General features: G+C 35.4%; 1 long non-coding RNA gene across 1 annotated transcript; it reads right to left on the reverse strand.

Moving 5' to 3' along the window:
- Positions 1-9,026: 9,026 nt before the first annotated feature.
- On the reverse strand, positions 9,027-9,675 carry LOC139891211 (uncharacterized). The gene is made up of 2 exons (XR_011773569.1): positions 9,422-9,675; positions 9,027-9,219 (listed from the first exon to the last, which is right to left on the reverse strand). It is a non-coding gene; the product is annotated as an uncharacterized lncRNA (long non-coding RNA).
- Positions 9,676-21,422: the final 11,747 nt, after the last annotated feature.

The raw sequence follows: 21,422 nt of genomic DNA on the forward strand, positions 1-21,422 counted from the left end.
GGATGAGAATACATGCAGTTTTATAAATGTTTTACAAAATAGACACAAGTAAATGATACTACATTCTATGGCTGGATTATTAAACTGAATATTCCCCTTTTTAGTCTGGTAATCTAAGAATTAGAGAATAGACACCCTAATCTATTGGGCCCAATGAGCCCCATCCAAAGTACCGGATGCTTTAGTACTTCGAATTCATCATGTCCGAAGGGAGTCCCGGAATGATAGGAGATATTCTATATGCATCTTGTTAAGGTCGGTTACCAGGTGTTCACCATATGAATGATTTTTATCTCTATGTATGAGATGTATATTGAAATATGAAATCTTGTGGTCTATTATTATGATTTGATAAATATAGGTTAAACCTAAAACTCACCAACATTTTTGTTGACGTTTAAAGTATGTTTATTCTCAGGTGATTATTAAGAGCTTCCGCTGTTGCATGCTATTATATGGACAAGATTTGGTGTCAGCATGCTTGTATAATATTGTTTAAAACTGCATTCGAGATTTATTTTGTTGTAACATATTAATATTTGTAAACCAATATGTATTGGTAGTGTGTAAGTGTGATATTTGTTAGATTATCATTTCTGGATAATCTAAGTGGTGTTTTGTTAACCTTGTCGATAAAATAAAGGTTATGGTTTGTTTTAAAAACGAATGCAGTCTTTGAAAAATGTCTCATATAGAGGTCAAAACCTCGCAACGAAATCAATTAATATGGAACGTTTATAATCAATATGAACGGGACATTTCAAGGAACACATAATGTTTCTTTCAAGAAGACTTCTGATGTGAATGCTAAACATAACGGCAAAGGAAAGTCAATTTTCAAATCACAATTGTTCAAGCTATTCAATCAGTTGAATGCTTTAGTTAATGACACTGAGAATCAATACAGTGATGAAGGTTTTCTGGACAACGATTGGAATTTTGAAGAAGAGGGTGAACAATTCTTTATGACTGAAGAAATGGCAAGCAAGTTACTGGATGGAATTTTGACTAAAACAGCGCCATCACGATTTAAGCAAAAATTAGCACAACCAACCATCCGTGCAACAGCTGTGGATAATTTGTTTGCTTTGATTACCAGAGACGAAGCTATCAAACTGCCTGCAATGGTAGAGTCAACACAGTGTTTTATCCCTCGAATTGCAGATTATCCATTACCAAGAAATTTGAGAATTCCATCTATCGGTGTTTATGATGGTACAACAGATCCAGAAGATTTTCTGACTATGTTTGAAGGTGTCATGAGGTTACAACATTGGGAAGATGAAACTGCGTGCCATATGTTTCCAATGGTATTGCAGAAAATGGCAAGAGAGTGGTTTGCTAGCTTGCCACTAAGGAGCATTACCAGTTTTCTTGATTTGAGGGAAAAATTTGTGATGCAATATCAAAGCTTGAGAAGCTGCACATTGTCACATCTTGATGCACATGAGATAACAATACACCAGAATGAATCACTGAGTGATTTTATGAAACGTTATACCATTGAGTGTCAGAAGATACCAGACATACCTGAGTCTCAGCTTGTTTCAGGATTTATATTTTGTCTTGATCAGCGACGTTTTGCACGATTAATTCATGCTTTGCGTTATGACATTCCAAAAACATTGCATCAGGCGTTGGGTATCGCTCAGAAGCATTTGCGAGCAGGCAAAATGGGATATCCAAGAGTGGATAATTACCAGAGAAACTTCAGGAAGCAAGGCGGAGAATGGAACATGAATGACAATTATCGGAGACAACGGGGTTATGACAGTAATTACCCGAAACAGCAGAGCGGTTGGAGGGGAAATAATTATCCAAACGACAATTATCACCATCGAAAGCCATTAAACAGACATCAACTTATCATGGCATTAACTAAAACTCCAAAAGAAATTTTGTTTACAGAGCCAATTAAGGAATCATTTCACCCTCCACCGCCAATGGAAGAGCGTCAGGGACCACAGAGTGACAAATGGTGTGACTTCCATGAGGCATATGTGCATGACACTGATAATTGCAAGTCATTGATGAGAGAAATCATTGCGAAGATCAAGGCTGACGAGCTAAATCATCTTTTACCAGGAAAAAACTATCGAAGAAATGATCCAAACAAATGTTTTGCTTGGCAGGGAAAAATGTGTCACGGAGGACGGCGTGACAGGAACAGAAGAGAAGAAAGGAATGATGAAAGGGATCCAACCCCTGAAATGCACATCAAGGTTATATGGAATGAGACAGAGGAAAATGAAACATACGAAGAATGCAGGATGGAGACCTGGATGTATGCTCCAATAATATTTCATACCATTCCAAATTGGCGTCTGTCAGAAGAGACTGTGGTCATTTCAGCTGTAATTGCAAACAGAAATATCAATCGAATTTATACTGATATAGGTAGTGAGGCGGATATTTTATATTTGCATTGTTTCAAAAGTTATCCGTTCAGCGTGAAGGATAGGCTTCGCTACACGACTGTGAAAATTGCTAGCATTACGGGAGAATCAATGAAGGCAGTTGGTAGAATAAAACTGGATGTAACATTGGGAACACACCCTTTAGTCCGAACAGAAATTGTGGACTTCACAGTTCTTGACGGCAGATCAAGATTCAATGCATTGTTCAGTAGGCGAACTCTTCGCAAATTTGGAGCAATTACTTCCACACCACATGCAGAAATACGATTCCCAATGCCAAATGGTGTCGCAGTGATACACTCTGAATATGTGGGACTGACAAGGGAAAGATCAGTCGTTTATCATGCTCCAGAGAATTTAGTCAGGGGAGAATCATCGAGGTAGTTGTTCAGTAGAAATGATGTGAATGGGTATTTCAAACCACCCAAAATATGGGAATACTAACAGCAAGATGCAGAACGTTGAACGGATGACAGTATAATAGCATGAATTTTACAAAACAGTTTTTTTTATCATATTTCTAATTTCCATCAGTTCAGACAATAACACAATACACTTTTTGTAATTTTCTGATTGGGACTTGATCACCCCATACGAAGATATTACACAAAAATGTTGTATGAGTGACAGTATTATCAATGAAATTTTAAAATTTTTTCTTACGCACAGCGTTACGCGTTACGAATGTAAAGCATAACATTCATTCCTACCCACATAAGGCAAGGCATTTTTATGCCCCCGATGGTAGAGGATCTTGTGTCAACATTATAGACACAAGGGATCGGCTAGCGTAAAGTGTTTACTTCGCTAGAGGGCACCGAGGCAAAACTAAAGATCTCATAATGTCATGACATACAGAATGGTTTATCACAACGGCATAAATCCATTTATATATGGAAAATAGAAAATATTGAAATACAAGGGTATTTTGTAAGCCGCATAACACTTGAGCGCAACAAGCTAAACGGAACACTGTTAATTCCATAAACAGAAATTTCTCTAACAGATTCATCAATTTTTATTGCATAACAATATTATGATTCATTCATATCCTACTTCACAAAGCAATCTAAGAATTCTCAAAGCCTCTTTACAAAACACATGCTCTGATACAGAATGGAGAACGGATAAATTGTTCGATATATTCATTACAGCAATAACAACGTTTTACATAACTTGTTTTGATTAAATGGAAATACAAAAAAGATGTACAATTTTAATAGCCTATATTCATAATACCATTTATGTAGAAGTACACCTCTGATTCATAAAGAGGAATTATGCATTACGGACAGCGGATGACGGATGATAGTTCAATACATGTACAAATTCAAAAATCAGTTTAAAATAAAAATCATTTCATATGATATATGCAAATATAAGCTTTTTAACAAGCTTGCAATGGTTAAACGCATATGGCAGTAATACGACATTCATGAAAAGTAACAACACATGTTCACATTAAACAAAGGGACAGAATGTATATACAACATAGAGATGTTACATGTTGTTATGGAATAAGTGTATTTTCAAATGGGAGCATCTAGAATGTCCTTAACAGATACATCATCCCTAAGACACATTTCTTCCAAGGAGGTAATCTTCAAAGAAGTCACTTCAGCTATGGCCACTTGCAGCTTAACACCAGCATCTGGTATGATGTGTTTCGCAATTGCATCTGGTAAAGGGTCAGGCCTTACAGGTAATGCATTTAAAAGCTCCTCCATTGCATCTAAAAGGTCACTTTCTGTAGATGCCACCAGATACTTATCAAAAGTTTGACCCACAAGTGAAGAGCCCAATACCCTATGCATCAGACCAGGGACACCAGCCTTCAAATTAGTAAAATTATTTTCAGCTTCAGCAGCAGCAGCAATCTTCTCCTCCAATAACTGATTCTTCTCCTCAAGCAACTTCTTTAACTCCTCATTACTCTTCACCAGCTTATCATTCTCCTCCATAAACTTCTCCTTCTCCACCCTTTCTGCAACACATTTTGTTTCCACCACCTGCAACTCCTCCTCATTCTTCTTAACAGCATCCTCTACAGTCTTCAACTTTGAATTGGCATCTATCAAGTCAACTTTAAGCCCCTTTACCTTGTTGGCATTATGAACAACATTGGCAACAATAGTGTCTTGAGCTTTTTGCATCTTAATACCATGAATCACATGTTGATTCAGAAGTACTAATGCTGCAGCAGCGGATTGATAGCTTTGTTTATGCGTCATGGTGGACAGAGAGGAAGACAAATCAGTAATGGTGCTTGCTTACAATGAATTCAGTAATGCTGATAAGAAAACAATTATTAGTGAAATAGTGTTCTTAGATTATAAATCTTATAAGGATTACCTTCAAAAACTCAGCAAAACTATCATATTTGTTAGCAGGATCGTCAAGAAAAGCCTGCAAACCGCTCAGTGGTACAGATGGTGGTTGGGTAGATGCAGAAGATTGAGTCGTATCAGTCCCTTTAGGAGTATGCAGAGTTCTGAATGGAGGGGTCTCAAAAGAATCAACATCATCAGTTTCTTCATTATCATCATCACTGTCATCTTCAACATTAACAGTTTTATTGCTCTCAGGATCCTTCTAAGAAGAAGTATCAACAACATCAACTTGAGGAACCAATCCTATAAAATAAAGAAGCAGATAAATATACAATAGAGCTTCGACACAAAATTATTAATCCACTTATACAGATGTAGCTAAGATACATACTTCTCCTTTTTGATTTGTCAACAGCTTCACCCATTGGACGTTTCCCCTAACGTTTTGAACTTTTGCCAGCCTTCTTGGCGCTGGGCGGTTCAGGGGTGACTTCAACAATTTCAACATCAGGAGATGGTTGAACAGTACCACCATCTCCGCCCTCAACAGATCGCTCTGGGCTTTTCAATTGCTGTTCAAAAGCAGCATCTTGGGCTTTCTCCGCCTCAATTTCAGCAGGGGTTTTGGGCCGTTCAGACACAATCAAAGGATCAAGATTGGTCTTCTTGAAAGTTCTGTAAACCTGCATTACTTCTCCTACAATCAGATAATATACAAACAAACAGAAACACATATAAGAACATACACAACTCAGAACAACATAACAAATAACAGAATATATCAATAAAGGTGCCTACCACGGCCTTCCCAGCGCAGCACCGGTGTATATCCAGAACGCCAGTTGTTACTCATTTTACAGAGAACCAATATGGCTTCATAATCATCATATGACCATTGTGGAAATTGGAATGTCTTCAACGTATCAAGAATAAAACTTTCATCCTCAGATAATGTGGTGGATTTGCTAACTCCTATGGTAGTTTTTCTCCAACCATGAACACATGCCCATGCATCATGAACAACCCTTTCATTAACAAAGAAATAGGGATCTTTCCAATTCTTTAACGAACTTTCCTTCACCCCAGTAAACGCCTTGTTCAGCTTACAATCAAATGTATACCAGCATTTGCTAACTAATCTAGTTCTAAATAATTCATGGAAAATATTCACATTGGGAGCTTCTCCTACAGAATTATAGTACATTTCAAAAAGAATAATTTTCTATAAACCTAATGGATGAACTTGACTAATACCTATCCCATAGTGGGCAAGAATTTGTTGAAGAAAGGAAGAAAGAGGAATACGGAGGTTTCCTATAGTTAATTGCAATTTATAGAGGGTAATCATCTTTTTCGGAGGTTTATTGGCCCTATCGCTAGGCAAAGGCACAATAGGATTCAACAACCTAAGATATCCGTGCTTCTCACATAACTGTTCTATATCGGCTTCAATGATACTAGAAGGGATGGTGCTGACGTCACGATTGTCTCTCTGAGAAGACGTGCTGCTGGATTCGGCCATGGTAGTACGAAAAAAATGAAAAATTCAAACAGAAGAAAAGATGAACAATCACTGACCTTGCACTTCACGGATTGCTAAATTGAATAAATTGCAAGATATCTTCAAAGCAAATAATCAGTTTTCGGAAAAGGAAAAAGGTAAAAGGTCGAGCTATTTATAGTCAAGCAAACAGATAATAAAGGGACGAGATTGAGACACGTGTATGGGACAGATCAGTAGAGCAAACAACTTAAATTTTGAAAATAAATCAGAAAGATTTTGGGGGCAAATTCATAATTGATAAAATGACGTCAGAGCAGGAAAATCAGACGGCTACAGCAGTTTTGTGTCTTCGAGGAAAAAGGCATCTTTTATTTTTAGTTTAATGACTTTATTTTTTTACAAAAATAAAGACATTAAACTGGGGGGACTTAATTGTGTATCCTAGGAGATACACGCATAAAAACATCATTTTCATACAAAAAACTCGATCAAAGAGCACAAGACATAATGAAATTTGGCAGTTTTCAGAGTTTGCCGCCCAGCGTTTATCAGGCCGCCCAACGTCAAGTATAAGCCCTGCAGGCAGCTTCTATGCATAAGCCCTTTAACTTAGCGCGTGAACGGCACGCAGCCACGTCAGCACACGCTACCGACATTCAGGATACTTCACGTAATAGAACCATTCAGTGATTGACACGTGTATCCCGTGAATTTCGGACATTCTACGCCTATAAATAGACCCCCTGGGTTACCACATTTCACATGATTCTGATCTGAACTTCAGTCAGAGAGAAGTACACTTTCTCTCTCACACAGTTCTTTCTCACTCTAAAACAACATTAGCCGCTTAGCAGCAGTGCGCTAGACGGATCATTACAAATTGATCCACAGATTTATTGAGGCCACCCCACAGATCTTACATCTGTGTTCCGGGTCTGCAGAGATTATTTCTCAAGGGCAAACAACAATCAACAATATACGCCACACGCCGAGCAACTAATTTTCTGTACTAGTACCTTACAGCCGCTATACGGAAAATCGTACTAACACCGTTCGTCGGGACCACACGATGTTATGGTGAATCAGTCGTTCATTTGGTTTCACCATAGTAGCCGAGTGTTGGAAAGGGTGATGGTGGTTGTGGTTAAGGCGTCATTCCACTTAACTTCGTGTGTCGAAGGCCACCCCGGGGATATAGTGAATCAGTCGTTCGTTCGGTTTCACTATAGTGTCGTTCGTTGGTCGTCTACCGAAAAGTATGGTTAACCATAAGTGTTGTGTCGTTTATTTCCTTACATTATCGTAGATTGGCTTGCGGAATTGCTAAGGTGATACTTGCTATTTGTATTACTTGTAGCTTGTTTGATTATACTTGCGTATAGGTATGTGGTATTTGTATGCGGTATTCATGCTATGTGTATGTATGTATGTAATATATTTACATTCACTAAGCAATTAGCTTACCCTCTCTTTGCCTTTTTATAGGTATCACTTTGATGACGTGAAGATATCTACTTGTTAGACTAGATGCTTAGAGGTTGCTAAAGCTCATGTCGGGATTGCTATTGTATGGTAGGTAACGGGTTAGGGATAGGTAGTTCTCGGGATCATGCTCTTGGTATTGGTTTGAGTTATCGAGTCTTAAACCGTCGATGTTGTAATTTGGGTCGAAGTTACACCTTTGTTATGTAAGGGGTCATGGGACATCTGAGTGTTGTTTTAAGTTAGTCAATTACTTTGTTGTAAACTCAACATAAAACAGGTTGTGTATGATTTGAAATTATGGGTGGAAATATGAGTTATGTGAAAATGGGTCGAAACTGGTTTTGTAAATTGGAGGTCTGGTTCATGTGTTAGTGCACGCCGCGCAGTATATCAACGCGCCGCGGAGTATAGCGTGGATTGGAAACAGTAGCTGAAACTTTGGTGATGTCTGTTTTTAGTTGTACTGCGCGCCGCGCAGAAATTTGGGGCGGCGCGCAGTACAACAGGGTCTGATATCATATCAGCAGATTTTATAAAAAAAATTGTTGTCGTTTTCTGAAAACGTGTTGAGGTCGTTTCATGAATGTAAAAAGAACAAATTATGTGCATAGTCTACCTTCAATTTTTATTTGAACTATATGAAGCAAACCAGGTGAAATTACCTAGAGGTCCAAGTGTGAATCCTAGGAGCAAAGAAATATACCCCTTTGTGGTGGAGGTTCACCCGCAACGACTCCGGCCTACTTGCAAAGCAGGTGGTCGTCCTGAGAATAATCGGTTCGCAAAGCGGGTCAAATACTCTGGTTAATTCATAAAAAAACTATATGAAGTGTTCGCCATGGATTGTCTAAGAAATATACGACTTTTAGCGGAAGTCTGAGTAGGTTGAGGTGTTTCTGAGTGGAAGATGTATATATCTTATTGGTTGAGTTTAATGTCTTAATCTGTCTTTTTAAGTTTATCAAATGTTATGGCGTACTAGTTCATACAGAATAACATACACGAATCAGAAATGATAGGATCTGGGAAAACAACACTTGGTCAAATTTTGTCTGAAGTGCTTAATTATTCTTTTTTCAAGAGTTTGTGGCGTTGTTGCTTGTTCATAAGTTTCTTTGAACTTAATTTCATATCTGAGCATATGTATTAGAGATGGTTCATTTGACCCTTTTATGTACGAATGAGTCGATTTTGATGTTTATAACTCTAACATGACACGTAGGTTAAGCTAAACGATTCAACCAAAATAACCGGAAGAATGACTAGGGCGGGTCAAATGGGTCAAAAGTCATCTGAAGTGTATTTAAAATATTCTAAATCACATAAATTCATACAGTAATAAAATAGTTTTGTAACATGATTAATAATGAATTTAAGAACAGAAAAGTGTTTGTGGGTCGATCCATCCAAACCCAACTGATCTAGTTTGCCACCCCTGATGAATCTGTGATCAAATAAGTCAGATAACACTGCTTTGTACTGCCTGCCATTGGGATAATATTCATATGTTAGATGTTTGCAATGTGCTATCGTTAGCATTGTCCTTATTTATATAATTATGTACAACATTTAAACCGAACGATTTCCTTAATTAGAACTAAAGTGCTAAACAACCATTCTGAAAAAGTGGAAACCGCCATCTCAAAGTTAACTAATCACATGTGCAATAAGTTGAGGTACTTGACCTTGTATCATCATGTTGCTAACAATCAGTGTTGAGTACTTATATGACCAGAGTCTGACCTCATGTTGTATTCAGCTACTAGCTTCGAAAATGAAGTCGATTTATCTTCTAACAGTTTCGTAGGAGAATCGTATTCTTCGATGGCACCTGCATATAGATCATTGGTAAAACATCAAAGGAATCACAAGTTTACTGTAGAGATTTCATGAATGACAAAGATGGAGCTCATACGAACCATTTTTAAAACCAAAACCATGTCACTGTTGACTACTGAGGTAATTCGATGAGCTATTGTTATGACAGTAGAATCTGAAAAATGTTACCTTAGTGTTTTCTGAATCATGTTCAGTTGCTGTATCAACTGATGTAGTCGCCTCATCAAGAACCAGAATCTTGCTTTTCTTGAGTAAATACACGCCCCAAACACACCAGTTGTCGCTGACCCATACTCCAATTTCTCCATTTTCAGTAACTATAACAATTTTACAAATATGGGTCATGAAAAGTTTGTTTCTTTATACAAAAACTGAAATTATAGCTTGTGTAAAGAAGTGTAGAAGAACCTGTTGAATCAAGCTGGCCTTCAGTTTTTCTAACCTCATCTCCAGTTTGACATTTATCAAGAGCCTGAAAAGATAAATGAAAACGTAAGCAATAACGTACATGTATAACACTACATGTCAGCGTGAGCAGATTAAATTTAGTAAACTGCTGTACCTCCCATATTTGATCATCTGTATATTCTTCAAGTGGGTCCATATTGCTTCGTACAGTTCCACTAAACATAGTTGGATCTTGAGGAATTATGCTTAATCTAGATCGTAAATCATGGAGTCCGATAGATGATATGTTGATTCAGTCTATCACAATTTCCCCACCAGTTGGTTCGACAATACGAAATAGAGTTTGGCTAGTTAAAAGACGTCCGTTTCGCGTATAGTTAGTTGCGTTGTGTTCATAAAATTATTTCAATTTGAACGATGTTGTCGGAATAATTTAACTCGCGTCGAACAGGAAGATATGACCCGTTGAAATTTTTGGTGGAGTTTGTTAAAGTTTTTTATAATAAAATAATAAGTTTACAATTTGTATCCCTAATTTGGGAGTGAAACTATTTTTTTAGGGGGTAAACTGTTTTTGTTTGTGATGTCACTTTGATACAAATGAGGCACCCAAACTACCAAAGTTTGGGTGCCTCTTAATATATATGTATAGTCATTTGGGGTTAATAATTTTATTAGTATTTGATCTAAGGTTCTAAGGCATCAAATTCAGCAGTTGATTTTCTTTACTTAGCTTTAGAATCCTAAAAAAACTTATTATTTGAAAAGAAAAAAAAAACATTCTAAAACTTATAATTTGTAAGAATATAAAAGATGAGAAACTTCAAAAGCTTTCCAATTGCATGTAAGAATATAAAACAACTCATAACTCATACATTTTAAATGACATATTACATTATAAACGATCTCTTTTTCAAATGTATAATGAATATCGAGTATTTGTTGTCTATTTATACTACATTTCATTTTCACATACATGAACCTCATGATTTAATTATGTCAATACTCATCTTATCAAACTTTAGGTTATTTCGATCAAGCAAATGTAGAAATATATTTGATCTGTCGCTTGATTCTATTCTAGGATATTTTTAGTGCACTTATAAGGAGTAGTATCTTTTTGTGTTATCAGATTTGTTCACTTCTCTACAAATGTAAAAGTATCTTTTTGTGCACTTTGTATTCTTCAAGGTGTCATAAAGTTCATGAATGTCTTACTTGTAGTTATATGGTTATACAGGAACAACACGACATCTAGATTACCTTGTGTTGTCCAAAATAGCCATAGATGATAATTCGATTTAGAAAGAGCTGACATAATTTATGCTCGTGCATCGCACGGGCGAAAAAAACTAGTAGTACTACCATACACAAAAAATGAGTGATATAACACAAACACCATATTATGTTGAAAACTGTAGTCAGCAACCAGCAATACTAGACGCATCTGTTCAATCACGAACCCTATATAAATACATGATAAAGCATATATCTGGAACAAATCTGTTGTAACCTGTAGATTAAGTCAAGTAGATTGAGTTATTGATCAGGTTCGTTTATGTTGAGACTAGTGTTCAGCAATGGCGAAGGAATCAAGTGAGAAAGAAGCAGGTTACGTATCCCGTCTTTTACAAGACGCAACACAAAGTCATATCGAAAACAACCATCGAAATAAGGGGCTTTTTTTTTACAAGCAATAACGCAAAGTTATATCAAAACCACCTATCGAAGCCAACAATGGGCGTTTTTTACAAGCCACTGCACAAAGTGAAACCAACAATCGAAACCGATGAGGGGCGTATTTTACAAGCGACGACACAAAGTCATATCGAAACTAACCATCGAAACCGAAAAGGGGTGTTTTTTACAGCCATGACACAAACTCATATCGAAACCAACTATCAAAACAAGTAGGTTGTTTTTTAGAAGACATGAACCAAAGTCATATTGAAACCAACCATCGAAACCTGTAAGGGGTGGTTTTTACAAGCCCTAACAAAAAGCCATAATGAAACCAACCTTCAAAACCGACAAGGGATGTCTTTTACAATCCGCGACACAAAGTTATATGAAACTAACAATGGACATTTTTTACAAGCCATGACACAAAGTCATATCAAAATCATGAATTGACCGACAAGGGGAGTTTTTACAAGCCACGACACAAAGTCTTTTTGAAACCGACAAATGGTGTTTTTCATAAGCCATGACACATTCATATCGAAAACAACCATCAAAATTTTTTAGGGACATATTTTACAAGCCATGACAAATTAATATCCAAACCAACCATCAAAACAGACAAGGGGCATTTTTTACAACCAATGTCACAAATGCCTACCATCAAAACAGACAAAGGGCGGTTTTTACAACCCATGACACAAAGTCATATCGAAAATATCCATTGTTAACAAATTCTGACAACCAAGATCTAAACTATGAATGGGTATTTTTATAAGCTATGGCACAAAGCTACGTATCAAAATTGTCACACAGATCATCATCTAAACCGGCAAGGGGCGTTTATAAGCCATATAAAAACCATTACGGAGTATTTTTTAATAGATTTTTGTTAACCAACATGGAAACGCAGAAACTCACAACTTTTTTTTGAACGACGAATTTGCATCAGTGTATCATTTATTTCAACGACCCTCATCATTTATACCCACACACGCTAGAAGGAAACTCCTACCCGGTATGCTCAGCAACTAATCGCGGGACCTGGGTTGCTTGGCAACTAATCGCGGGAAATTGGAGAGAAAACCTTCCGCCCCCAGGAATTGAACTCGGGTTGCTTGGCAACTAATCGAGGGCCCTTCCACACTGAGGCTTGATACCGTTGAAGCAAACGTTCGTTGGTACTGAAACTCACAATTACAAGGGACATTTTTCTACAATATTTAACCTAAACTGAAACGATAAACCAACAAAATTTAGTCAAAGAATCATAACATGATAGCACAACCGTCATTTTTTTCATAATTGATAAAGTAACAACTACTATAAAATATACACCCCTACAGTGACGAACAAATTCTGTAATAACCCGTCCCACATCGGTTAAAGAATAAAGATATTGGTTTTTATAAGCTTAGAGTTGTGGCTAATTAGTATCTCCCACCATGGTTTTTAGTTGAAACTTGGAGATACCCGGTTAGTTTACTGCTTAGCTTGTGAGGGGCGATTGTCTCTCGGGTTGCGACGGGCACTCGGCTCGTGCATCTCTTGGGGCCGATTTGACGGACGTTTCATCTGGTATCAGAGCCATAGGCCTCTCGGGGTGTGACGGGCACTCGGTCCGTGCATATCTTGAGGTATCCTCACGGGGTGTGACGTGCACAATGCTCGTGCATCTCATGGGGTATGGATCCTGGGTATTGGTTATGTTTCGGTATGATGAGGACGTCCGAAATTTAAGTGGGGGAGTTTGTAACAACCCGTCCCACATTGGTTAATGAATAAAGATATTGGTTCCTTATAAGCTTAGAGTTGTGGCTAATTAGTATCTCCCACCATGGTTTTTAATTAAAACTTGAAGATACCCGGTTAGTTCATTGTTCATCGGTTCGGTTTTCGGTTTATTCGGTTCGGTGTATTCGGTTTTGAAATTTTTTAGAGCAAAACCGAAAACCGAACCGAACACCGAATTCAAAACTAAAACCGAACCGAAAACTATATTCGAATTCGAATTCGGTTTTGGTTCGGTTTTCGGTTAAAACCGAATATCATAAATAAATCAAAAGTATAACAAAAATGCTAGATTCATGAGGGTCTGGGCATCTTCTTCGACATTTACTTTAATAAATTAATTAAACTACACAGAAAGTAAAACATACTTGCTTTAAAAACATATATGTAAATGACATTTCCAAACAAAACACACTGATAAATTAATTAGATACATGTTACCTGCAATCAAACAAACACATATGAATATGATATCCTATCCTACTCTTTAATTGAAAATGTAATTCAACTAGATTGTGAGTGTTAATTTAACCGTAAAATATAGTATGCTATACGGAGTATATATATATATATATATATATATATATATATATATATATATATATATATATATATATATATATATATAGTGGTAGGATCAAGAGGGAAGTAACCAATCGGGGGGAAGCAGGGGAAGCAAAATTTTTTTCTTTTCATTTTGTGAAAAAATGTTGTTCACGAACATTATAGATTGGATGAAAATAAGAACATTTAGAAAAGACACTTCGTGATGAATGTTATTATTTTGGCGGGAAAACGCTCGAAGAAGTAACATATAACAATTATCGTGTTTTTCGAGCGTATGTTGAGGTTTTAGACATTAGAGTTTAGATATTAGGGTTTAGATATTAGGGTTTATAGGGTTTAGATATTAGGGTTTAGAAATTTAGGGTTTAGGGTTTAGATATTAGGGTTTAGAAATTCAGGGTTTAGGGTTTAGATTTAGGGTTTAGATTTAGGATTTAGATGAGTTTTTAACACGAACAGTTTAGAGTTTAGGGTTTGGTATATATATATATATATATATATATATATATATATATATATATATATATATATATAACCGAATTCGAATTCGGTTTCGGTTTCGGTTCGGTTAAAACCGAATATCATAAATAAATCAAAAGTATAACAAAAATGATAGATTCATGAGGGTCTGGGCATCTTCTTCGACATTTACTTTAATAAATTAATTAAACTACACAGAAAGTAAAACATACTTGCTTTCCAAACATATATGTAAATGACATTTCCAAACAAAACAAACTGATAAATTAATTAGATACATGTTACCTGCAATCAAACAAACACATATGAATATGATATCCTATCCTACTCTTTAATTGAAAATGTAATTCAAATAGATTGTGAGTGTTAATTTAACCCTAAAATGTAGTATGATATACGGAGTATATATATATATATATATATATATATATATATATATATATATATATATATATAGTGGTAGGATCAAGAGGGAAGTAACCAATCGGGGGAAGCAATTTTTTTTTCTTTTCGTATTTTGAAAAAATGTTGTTCACGAACATTATAGATTGGATGAAAATAAGAACATTTAGAAAAGATACTTCGTGATGAATGTTATTATTTTGGAGGGAAAACGCTCGAAGAAGTAACATATAACAATTATCGTGTTTTTCGAGCGTATGTTGAGGTTTTAGACATTAGAGTTTAGATATTAGGGTTTAGATATTAGGGTTTATAGGGTTTAGATATTAGGGTTTAGAAATTTAGGGTTTAGGGTTTAGATTTAGGGTTTAGATTTAGGATTTAGATTGAGTTTTTAACACGGACGGTTTAGAGTTTAGGGTTTAGGGTTTAGGGTTTGGTGTTTTGGGTTTATGGAATAAACCCAAAACACCAAACCCTAAACCCTAGACCCTAAACTCTAAATCGGGCTAAATTTTACTTCAAAAAACATGAAGAAGAAAAAAACGTTAACATTCTTCACGAACAATATTATCTTGAATGTTATTTTTGTCGATCGTTTTCCCGCCAAAATAATAATATTCATCACGAAGTGTCTTTTCTAAATGTTCTTATTTTCATCCAATCTATAATGTTCGTGAACAAAGTTTTTCCAAAAAATGAAATTTTATTTTTTTTTGCTTCCCCCCGCTTCCCCTCGATTGGTTACTTCCCCATTGATCCTGCCCATATATATATATATATATATATATATATATATATATATATATATATATATATATATATATATATATATATGACACTAACCTTAATAAGAAGTTGAAGAAAACTATGGGTTAGGATTTGGTGAGAAAGAGGAGAAAGACAATAATTTGAGGCAAACAAATTTGTTGAGATTCGTTTTATATTTAATTTACTACTCCGTATTATATTTTTTGAAGAAAATGATAATAATTGTACTAGCTGATTGAGATATGAGCGGGAAATGGAAGTAGACGAAAACATTTTCACATTTTTCACATAATAATAATCTAATATATCTAATATATATTAATAATATTATATAATTATTTTGAATTCGGTTTTGAATTCGATTTTCGGTTTAACCGAATTCAGAATTTTCAAAACCGAAAACCGAACCGAAAACCGAATTCAAATTTGGTTTCGATTTTATTCGATCCAAAAACTGTTTTAAAATTCGGTTTTGGTTTTTTTCGGTTTGGTTTTCGGGTTAAACGGTTTCAAACCAAATACTGACCACCCCTAGTGGGACGAGTTGTTACAAACTCCCCTACTTAAATTTCTGATGTCCTCCTCAGGCCGAAACATAAACAATACCCAGGATCCATACCCCATGAGATGCACGAGCATTGTGCACGTCATACCCCGTGAGGATACCTCAAGAGATGCATGAACCGAGTGCCCGTCAGAGGCCTATGGCTCTGATACTAGATGAAACGACCCTCGAATCGGCCCCAAGAGATGCACGAGCCGAGTGCATGTCGCAACCCGAGAGACAATCGCCCCTCACAAGCATAAGCAGTGAACTAACCGGGTATCTCCAAGTTTCAACTAAAAACCATGGTGGGAGATACTAAATAGCCACAACTCTAGGCTTATAAAGAACCAATATCTTTATTCTTTAATCGATGTGGGACGAGTTGTTACAAATTCCATAGCAATGGATTAAAGATAAAGATTATCGACATAGTCAAAAACCTACGTAGATATCGGTTTTATCAAAATATTGATCATCGCAATAACCATAACATACAAAAACCATTGACTGATTCTTATATATATATATATATATATATATATATATATATATATATATATATATATATATATATATATATATATATATATATATATATATATATATATATATATATATATATATATATATATATATATATATATATTGTAACACCCCGAGTCTTGGCTTGATAGGAAATGACCAATTTTTCCTTGTATGACTTTATCGGTGATTTTTAATAATTATTTATTTGATGATTTAGTTAGACCATTTTGTGACAAGGGTCTCCGAACACGTTTGTTTATTAAATTTGAATTTCGTTAGGACCATCTAATGAGGTACTTAAGACATTTGAAAACATGTAAATACCTGTGTATTGAGGGTTGTGGGTTTTTACCCTTTTATGTGTTGTATCTGAATTAGTTTTTCCTTATTTTTCATTTCTATAGATCTCTCAAACACTTTCGTACCTTACTTCCTTCACCTCACAAACCCCAATTCCTTTAATCTTGTTTTTGTGTTGGATTGTGTTCTGAAATATGTTGCTTGTGATCTCTATGTATCAAACAAGGTATTTATCTATTGATTTCACATCTATGATTAAGATGATTTTGAGTTAGGTTTGGCACAAAGTGCATTTTTGTCAAAATCTTGTGTTTGAGATGTTACTTTGATACAAGATAAGTTGATTCAAATTCCTGTAAGTGTTGTGTATGTTTTATGTGTTGTTTTCATGTCAAAAACTGATCTAGAAACAAGGTTTGGAGATTTTAACTCGAAAACCCGTTAAAACTGTTGCTGCTTCAGATGAACTACAACCGTACGGATGATTACTGCACCCGTACAGTAACTACCCATTTTCATATGTGAAAACGGATGTTACACTTCTTTCACAAATATCATATTAAATTTTAACATTACTAGCAATTTAAATTAATTATTATTAATGTATTGTTTATAATAAAATTTAGTCATAGTGAATGAACGTTATATATTGTAACCCATGGACATTAATTATTTCATCATGTATAACCATTATTACCTTGTAGTCTAAATTGAACTTCCTGCAGGTTTAAAATTCATCGAAATTTGATTCTATCATTTTATGGCGTCTCACATTTTTTTAACCTACATATTGGCCGGAGGTCATTTTGGAAGAACTCTTCCTATCCATAGAACATTGAAAGGGCAGACTTTCTCTACTCTTAGGGTGTCTCACTATGGGTGGATAAATGATTTATCTTTATTCTAGGATAGAGAGAATTGTCTATATCTTACCTCTCCATACCCTACTTAGGTGGTATTGAGTTTTGTTTTTGAGGTTGTTGTTGATAACCATTATTACATTTTATTAATTTCATCTATCGATTCATATGTCATTTTGTTTAAGTAGGTAACATTAAAATCTAAACTCTTTATAACTTCACTTGCATTTAAAAAAAAAAAAAGTTTGACCCTTTATATTTTTTTAAGTTAAATTATTAAAAGACAACATAACCAAATATATAATTTTAATAATAAATAATAATATATGATATATGATATATAAATTCATCATTAAAAATTACAGGCATTACACGTACAGATTGGGTTGCAACCATATAGATATAGATCACTTGGATTCGTACAGATGGGAGCATAATCTGTACGGATGGGTCCCGAATCCGTACGGATGAGCCAGTATAAATACGGATGTGTATCAGCAGAGTGGGGTTCTGTGTTTATGCTGTTTATGTGTCATTATAAGCCGTATGCTGCCAGTGTGTCTAATTATGATTAAAACAATGTATTGACTCTGTTTATGTTGTTCCCAGGTGATAAGAACAAGAAAAATGCTCAGTAGAAAGATATTTGAGTTGTTACTGGTAATCAGTCAGTGGGACTATCTCTGGGTGTAGTATAAGTAACAAGTTGTGCTACTTTGATTATACTATTGTTAGGTTGTTTGCCATGCTATAAATTATTGTTGATATGACTATAGATGTTATGTGATTTATGTGCACTATGTCTTTTCAGCTTTGATCTGTTAAGCTGGGTATGAGGAATCAATCTTGTTCTGTTAGGTTGGACTCAAGAGGTCAATCTTGATCTGTTAGGTTGGGTTCGAGTGTTACTATCTGATGGTATAGATTTGAATGAATCATCTTCTACTTCTGGATTACTGTACGAGGGAGTCAGTAATAGGAACTGTCGATAAAATCTAGCCTGATAAGCTAGTGTTTGTAGGCCCGTACAAGCCGTCGAGCCTCTTACAGATGTAATTGCTATTGTGTGAGCAATTGAATTGTTGTTGTGGTTGTATTGGTTGATGTACAAGTTGGTATTGTATGCTAGATATGTTAGATAGTTCCATGCACTTAGCTTTATGCTAATCCAACACATCCTCCCTTGCAGGTTTTGGACCTTTTATATGCTAGATAGAAGGGCGAGGATCTAGTGAAGATATGTTTGACAAAGCCGAACTATAATTTCTATTCTATTGATTATGTGAACTGTTGTTTAACGTAACACCTATTTGGAGTGATGTAGTTAAAAATGATTCATATTAAGCTATGTTTATATAATATGGTTGGTTTGAATGTAAATAATTCAGCTTTGATTTTAATAATAATAAAAAATAATAATACGGTGTTATATATATATATATATATATATATATATATATATATATATATATATATATATATATATATATAGTGAGGATCCCATGAGAAATCCACATCCGAGAGAACTCTAGAAACTCAGATAAATCAAGGCACAATCAAACATTTTTGGCTATGTTCGAACAAATTTCAAATGCATATGAAATCACATTTGTTCTACATTCCTATTGTACATAACATTTTTTGTTCGAATGGGCCATTTTTTGTTCGACTTGGCCATTTTTTTTTTCATATTCATGACATGTAGAACAAATTGTAGAACGAAATTTGTTCGAACATGGACAAAATTGTTCGAATTCACCCATTTTTGTTCGATTTCACCTTTTTATCTAAATTTAGCCCGATTTAGAGTTTAATGTTTAGTGTTTAGTCCCAAAACCCTAAACCCTCAACTTAAACCATTCATGCTAAAAACTCAATCTAAATCCTAAATCTAAACCCCAAAATGTAAAATCTAAACCCTAATCAAAACCCCAAATTCTAACTCTAAACCCTAAAATGTAGAAAATGAATGTACAACATAATAAAACAGTGTAGAATAAGACTGTAGAACATGACTGTTCAACAAAAATTTGTAGAACAAAGAATTGTTCGAACAAGCTCTATTATGTTCGACCATGTCCCATGTTTATTCGAATACGAAGTTCTCAGAGTTCCATGGAAAAATTAAGTCTCATTTGATCCTCAGAATATATATATATATATATATATATATATATATATATATATATATATATATATATATATATATATACACACACACTAAGATTCATGCTTGATCTGATGATTACTGTTGGTATAATATTCCGTTTAGCGGGTGTAAGGTACCAGTACAGAACAATCGCCGCCTAGCGTTGAGGGATAGGATGCCGATTGATGTTTGCCCTCGGGAAGTAATCCCTGTAGACCCGGAACACGAATGAGAGATCCGTGGGGTGGCCTCAATCAATCTTTGGATCAACCTGTAATTGATCCGTCTAGCATTCTGCTGCTAAGCGGTTAATGTTTTAGAGTGAGAAAGAACTGTGTGAGTGAGAAAGTGTACTTCTCTCTGACTGAAATCCAGAGTAGATGATGTGAAATGTGGTGACCCATGGGGTCTATTTATATGCGTAGAATGTCCGAAATTCTCAGGATACTCGTGTTAATCGCTGATTAATTCTGTTATGCAAATTCTCCGTAACCGACCTTGGTGTGGCTGACGTGGCTGCGTGCCGCTCACGCGCCTAGTAAAAGGGCTTAACCATAGAAGCTGCATGCAGGGCTTACGCATGACGCTGGGCGGCCTGCTATACGTTGGACGGTAGCTGATAAAAACTGCCAAATATTATCATCTTTTATTTTTTTAATCTGTTTTGCTATATAAAAGTGATGCTTTTATGCGTGTATCCCCTAGGATACACCATTAAGTCCCCCCAATTTAATGTCTTTATTATTGCAAAAAATAAAGTCATTAAACTAAAAAATAAAAGATGTTTTTTTCCTCGGGAACATAAACGTGCTACAGCCAATCTGTTTCTCTGCTGCGTCAGATGCTTTTCGATCATGGTCTGCAAAAAGGTGCCTATTTGAATTTTGAATTTTTTGTTTTCAATTAAATTTATATTTCCCGCATATTTGCACACTCGACACGTGGCAACATATCGTCCATGCGATTAACCGCCAATTGTTCATCTTCGCTTCACTTATTTAATACCCTGATTTTACTGTTTCACATTTACTCTACCTAAATTAAACTCACATCTACCTTAAACCTCTGCACAAAATTCCTTTTCTGTAATTGTTAATAAATGGCTCCCCTTAATGTAGACAACATTCCCAGTGAAATCACACCGACCTATTTAAATCGTGTTAGAGAATTATTCCATAAATTTTTTAGGGCTGACGCCGTAATTCTCCTTTCACATGAACGTGCATCTAACCCTCCTCCTGGCAAAGTTGCCATTTACGGCCGTTCACTATTCTACTCACTTCTTCGAATCCCTTTTACAAAATTCTATTTGGATGTTTGTAGTTTTTACGGCGTAAGTGTTGGTCAATTTGAGCCAATGTCTATTC

The sequence above is a fragment of the Rutidosis leptorrhynchoides genome, chromosome 2, assembly GCF_046630445.1.
Source record: "Rutidosis leptorrhynchoides isolate AG116_Rl617_1_P2 chromosome 2, CSIRO_AGI_Rlap_v1, whole genome shotgun sequence".
Taxonomy (NCBI): Eukaryota; Viridiplantae; Streptophyta; class Magnoliopsida; order Asterales; family Asteraceae; genus Rutidosis; species Rutidosis leptorrhynchoides.